Below are 6,017 nucleotides of genomic sequence, written 5' to 3' on the forward strand. Positions count from 1 at the left end.
CTTGCAAAATTCCTCATTGGCAACCTTCCATAACAGGTATTGTCCTCCATTTAGCACAGCTTTACACATATTAGCCCAATCTGCTGGCGTCATGTTCAAGTTGTTAATGGATTCGACCATGCTTACAGTGAAGGGTGCTTGAGGACCATAGGTTGTTACAGCCTCTTTTAGCTGCTTCACTGTTTTGAAATTTAAAACTTGGTAAAATCGCTGCCCTCCTGCCTCAAATACAGGGCATGTTAATATTTGAGATCTTGTCTCAGGATCCCAACTATCAACTGCGGGGGTTGGGGACCTCCCAGCATATGGAGGTGGCCTTGTTAGTTGGACACTTACGTCCTCTGGTGATAGAAAGGTGTTAGTAGCAGTCTCCTGTTGTAACTTTCCCCCTGATGGCTTTTTCTGTTTTACACTTTCTTTCTCTGTCTGACTAGCTTGAGAGGCCTTCTCTTTTACTTGAATCTTTTCCTCTGTCTGACTAACTTGAGAGACCTTCTCTTTTACTTGAATCATTATGTCTTCTTCTTCCTCTACCATTGTCTGAACTGAAGGCTTTGGACTAAGCAAACAAGATATGAACGTCCACAATGGCAATGTGCCAACTGGCAGAGTCCCTGGGCTTTTCTTTTCTATTCTTTTTAAATCTTCACCATGATGGTTCCATTGTGATATATTTAACAACTCCTCCTTAAAAAGCCATGGGCTACATTTTTGTATTGTATCAACGTATGCCCTGATTGTTCTTGATTTTACTGAGATGCCTCCTTCCTCTAACAATTTACTTAACACTCTTTCAGTTTGTTTTTTACTAATTTCTGATCCCGTATTTCTACTATAATACAACTCAACAAGATAACGCCTAACAAAACTGAAACTGAGTGAAACAAAATTGGAACAACACAAAATCATTATAATAGCCTCCTGAAATGTCCATCCGTCCTTTCTCCCTATCTGTTCCTCAGATGTGAGCGGTTTTTCTTCCATCTTACACATCTCCAGGGACAGGCAACTTAAAACAAAAGTGAAACAAAATAACAAAAGAAGAATCTTAAAATGGCTACCCATCCTCTTGCCCTGCCCTCAGGGGCGAGCAGTTCACTTACCCTCAGTCGCTCCCCGTGCGAGCCACCAAATGCCGCAGTCTGGCTGGGCACAATCAGGAGCCACTTGTCAAAAGAAACTAACTTTATTTTTAGAACCACACACGCCAAACAAAACAGCCTCTCAGGAAAAATCCTCAGAGCCTCAACTGCCACCACCGGCTTTCCACAAGCCTCTCTCTCCCACACAAGCCTCTCTCCACCTCCCACAATCCTCCTGCTCTTGAGGCCGATTGGCTGGGTCACGTGGGCGGAGCCAAAAAAAGTCCCCCAATGAGCAGCTCCGTGGTCTGAAAGGGCAGGGAAACAGTCCAATGAGCATCACCGCAGAGGAGCCAATCAGCTAGATGTTGCTGGGGCCGAGGAGCCAATCAGCTAGATGTTGCTGGGGCCGCTGTGAGCCAATCATCAGCCGGCAGCTGGAAGTTTGCTGGCAGCTGGAAGTTTGCTGGGGCCCCTTTGGCTGTGGCTCTCAACACCCCAGGGTTCAATCCCCAGTTCTACAAGGAAACAAGAACAACAACAACAACAAAAGTGTGTGGGGGGGATCAGGGAAGGAGGTAGCATAGTTGCCTTAGTCCCTCTTGCTGGATCCTCCCATTGTGGAAGGCAGAAAGGCAGGAGAGCTTGAGAATGAACAAAGGTACAAAGGTGAACGTGGTTTCATAAGAAACTCAATCCTGCAATAACACCGTCAATCCATTGGTGAGGTCTCCCCTCTGCTGCTGTTGCCTTGGGGAGATGTTTCCAACAGGCATTTTGAGCAACATGTTCAAACTATGACAATAATATAACAGGACAAATTGAAAAAACATTAAATGATGTATATCTAAGCTGATTGTACCAATAATTACACTATATGTAAGTGGCTGAGTATGCCAGTTAAAATGAAAAATTTAGATTAGACTTTAAACATACGTATTCACTATTTTTAAATAATAACTTTTATTTTTCCTTTGCATATGTATTTCCCACTTATTTGCTATTTTAAAGAGACATCTAGACATAAGAATACAGGAAACTTGACATTAAAGGAATGGAAATGATTCTCCATGCAGCGTGAATCAAGGCTGTGTATCTACAGTAATGTCAAACAAAAGACACTGAGGCAAGAAACGTTACGAGAGGTGAAGTTAAAATATAAGATGGACCAAACTTTCCATTCTCCAGGAAGCTGTAAAGTTCACAGGACGTAAAAGGGAAACAGATCAATTCAGAATGATGGTGGGGGATCCTAACTCCTCCGAGTAACTGGTAAGCCTCACCGCACAGAAGATGAGCAGCATGGACCAGCACACCTACCAGTCATGTGCAGGGCACGTTATGTAAAGCTTGCCACCATCCAGGAAGGGTTACCATGGCCACTTGGAGCACATCACTTGAGACTGGTCTCCACGTACCTGCACAGACATTGTTTTGGAGATAGTATTTTGGCTTTTTGTTCTGCTGTTTGTTTTTCCTTATTGTGTGTACTGTTTTTCACTTGCCATGTTTACTTAACAGTGTGTTTGTGGATATCTTCCCACAGCAATTGATAAGTTGTCCTAATCTCTTTGAAACTTTATGTGTCACTGTTTGCTTATCACCCCTTCAGCGGACATTTAGGTTGTTTATGTTTTTCTAAGACCTTACACATATAGCTGAGTGGTAACTCCAATAACTCCTTTAGGTAACAGAAAAGCTGTTTCATGGGAAAAGGATGTTTCCTTTTTTTGAGTTTTTAGTATAGTAATATGTACTACTAAAAGCTATAGAAAAACAATAATAAAGGCAGGGCTTTGGACCATCATCGGATCTGCAGAACTCAATTCTTGGTCTTTTAATTTGCATGAATGAATAACTTTACATTTTTGCCTAGTCTGACAAAACTCATAATTTTTAAATTCAAATTCTCCCTGCAATGAGTGTCTTGACCATACATGTATTAGCATTTGAGTAACATAAGACTCAGATTTCATTCTGTGATGGGAATTGCAAGGTGGTATGACTCATGTGAATGCCAACAAAGTATTCAAAATTTAGGGAATTTGCCTCTGATCTGTGTAGATATGTCTAAATTAGAAATACAGGTTAATATTTGGAGTATTCTTAGCCCAGTGTATTATATTACTTCATATCTGAAGTCTTAACTTGACATGCATTAACCTATACAACTTTAAATATTTGCAAAATTATATTTTATATGAGCCTGTAATAAATGTCCATATTACAATTCAGAAGCTGAAAAGCATAGTGAGAGTTGCTATGGGAACCTTAATGTGATATTCCCTTGCTTTCATTTAAATTTCATTTTTAATATTGCATTAACATTTTTGCATTTAATGGATAGATATTTGAATTAATATTGAAGTGCTCTCTCTAATATAAATAAAATATTAGAAATGAAAATGTGATTTTTCTTTCAAGAAATAAATGAACATATAACCCAAGATCTTGTAGAAATAACAGCACTTGAATTTTAATTTATTGGATTCCATTCAGTTATTTTGAAGTTTCTTAAAGGATTCCTTTTGAAAGATTAAGAAATATTTGTGGATGGTCACATAATTCATGTCGTAATATTTCAAACCATGCAGAATTTCCTGAAGCCTGCTTGGGGGCTTATCGTTAGTTATTCTATATTCTGACTAGACGACCTGGAAGGCCTCTCCCTGCTGTCAGTCCTTGATGGTGTGGTCCTCACCCACAGGTGGGGAGCTTAATCTCACCTGAAGCAGTGGTATTGCCAGGTACAGGCTTGGCTGTTCCAATCCATCATGTGAATGCTCAGTTGAGATAAGTGATAGGGTAGTGTGCTTTCCTGACTATACAAAGTATTCATTGTATGGGAATAGAGCACTGGAAAATTTTAGAAAATGTAGAAAATTAATGGACACAATTCATGACTGGAAGAAGCTCTTGGTGTCAGCAGACTTCAGTTTTGATACTCAACAGTGATTAGGGCTGCGACTATGTGCAAAGTCATTTAATCTCTTATGTATAAAACAGAGACTAAATCAAGACCACTTGGTTCTTTTCTTTCTTTTTTTAAAATATTTTCTTCACTGTAGTTGGACACAATACCTTTATTTTATTTATTTACTTTTATGTGGTGCTGAGGATGGAACCTAGGGCCTCCCATGTGCTAGGTGAGCCCTCTACTGCTGAGCCACAGCCCCCGCCCCCCCTTGGTTCTTTTCTACTCACATACCCCTAAAGGAAATCTGGAAAATTACATATCCCCTCATGCCCTTTGACTTTTTCAAAATTATTTTTCATAAGCCTAAGACATGGCAAAGAATTTAATTTGGGGCATATTAACATTTTTAATATTTACTTAATTTATCCACTAAAATCTACATATCACAGCAATTTTATACCTATCATCATTCATTTTTAAAGATGCAAAAGTAAAGTTTGGTGATTCTATCTATGTGGGATAGTCAGATTCAGAGACAGGCAGTGGGAGAAGGGTGATTGCTGGCGGCAGGGGAGGGGCAGATAGGGAGTTGTCTCATGAGTGTATTTTCAGTTTTGCAAGATGAAAAGATTCTGAGATTGAGTGCACAACTTAAAATGTTTAACATGGTAAATGCTATGTGTAATCACAATCTTTAAAAATTGAAAGCAAATTTTAAAACTAAAGCTTGTATTGAACAGTCAGAATTTTCACATTATGCCTAGTTTTGTTAGTTTATATAAAAATCTATTCTCCTTCCCCCCCACCTGGAATTTTAATCTAATCTAATCTAGTTTTTGTACTTGACAGTATTTTGTTGACTTCGCTGGCTTGATTACATGTCTCTGCAACACATATATGTAGATAAACTTAGATTGGAGACAGTGTTTTCTCCTGTGATCTCAAGACTCCAAACACGGAGAAATTTGGGTAATTTTAAGTTATTGGTAGAACATGGTTGACCAAAACAACTTTGCTATTTCAAATATTGATAAAAATAGGTAACAAAGTGAAGTACATTGGAAACATAATTCTTTATAATATCTATAAATTGCCTAAATATACTAAGTACATAGTAGAACTGACTAAATGAACAGAACTAGTTGATTAATTATATCAGGAAGGACACTTGCCCCTGTTTGCAAATAAATATGAGGAGTTGGGAGTGGAACAAAGTGATAGAGCACATGCTTAGCATTCATGAAGCCCTGGGTTCAAGCCCAGCTCCAAAATCATTCATTGTTGGGGACCACAAATCAAGTCAAGATGGCGCCTGGCAGTTTGCCAGGAGGAGTGGTTTGTAAGGCAACGCCACCGAGCCATTAAGATGGTAGGGATTCTTTATTTGCCTGATTGCTGTAACTGGATGATGCTAATTGAGTCAAGCTGTGTGTAATCAGTTAGGTATATATACCTCTGCTGTCCCGCAATAAAGCGGCTCCTGCTACCTTGGGTGCCCGATACCTTGAGTTCCCGCTGAGTTTCCCCACAATAAAGCAGTTCCCGATTCAACCTTCAAGTCGCTTGTCACCTCCTGGTTATTGTGCCCAGCCGGACTGTGGCAGCTTTTATTAGCATAAACAAGCTCCTTCCTCTACTGTTTTCTCTTTGTTTTCCACTATACAAAGTCTAATCTGGGACAGAAAAGATCCATTCTTTATAGGACATATCAGGGCACATACAGGATTGCCTGGAGCCCTTAGTTTGGGCAATGATTTAGCAGATAAAACTACACATGACATACATATTTTTTCTACACTAGAAGAAGCTATAAATTTTCATAAAAAGTTCCATGTCAATGCTAATACTTTACAAAAGCGTTTTAAAATAACTAAGGAACAAGCTAGACAAATAATAAAACAATGTCAAAATTGTGTGACCTTTTTACCACAAGTTAATCTTGGAGTCAATCCTAGAGGATTGATACCTAACCATATTTGGCAGATGGACGTCACACACTTGCCAGAATTTGGAAAATT

The sequence above is a fragment of the Marmota marmota genome, unplaced genomic scaffold, assembly GCF_001458135.2.
Source record: "Marmota marmota marmota unplaced genomic scaffold, marMar, whole genome shotgun sequence".
Taxonomy (NCBI): domain Eukaryota; kingdom Metazoa; phylum Chordata; class Mammalia; order Rodentia; family Sciuridae; genus Marmota; species Marmota marmota.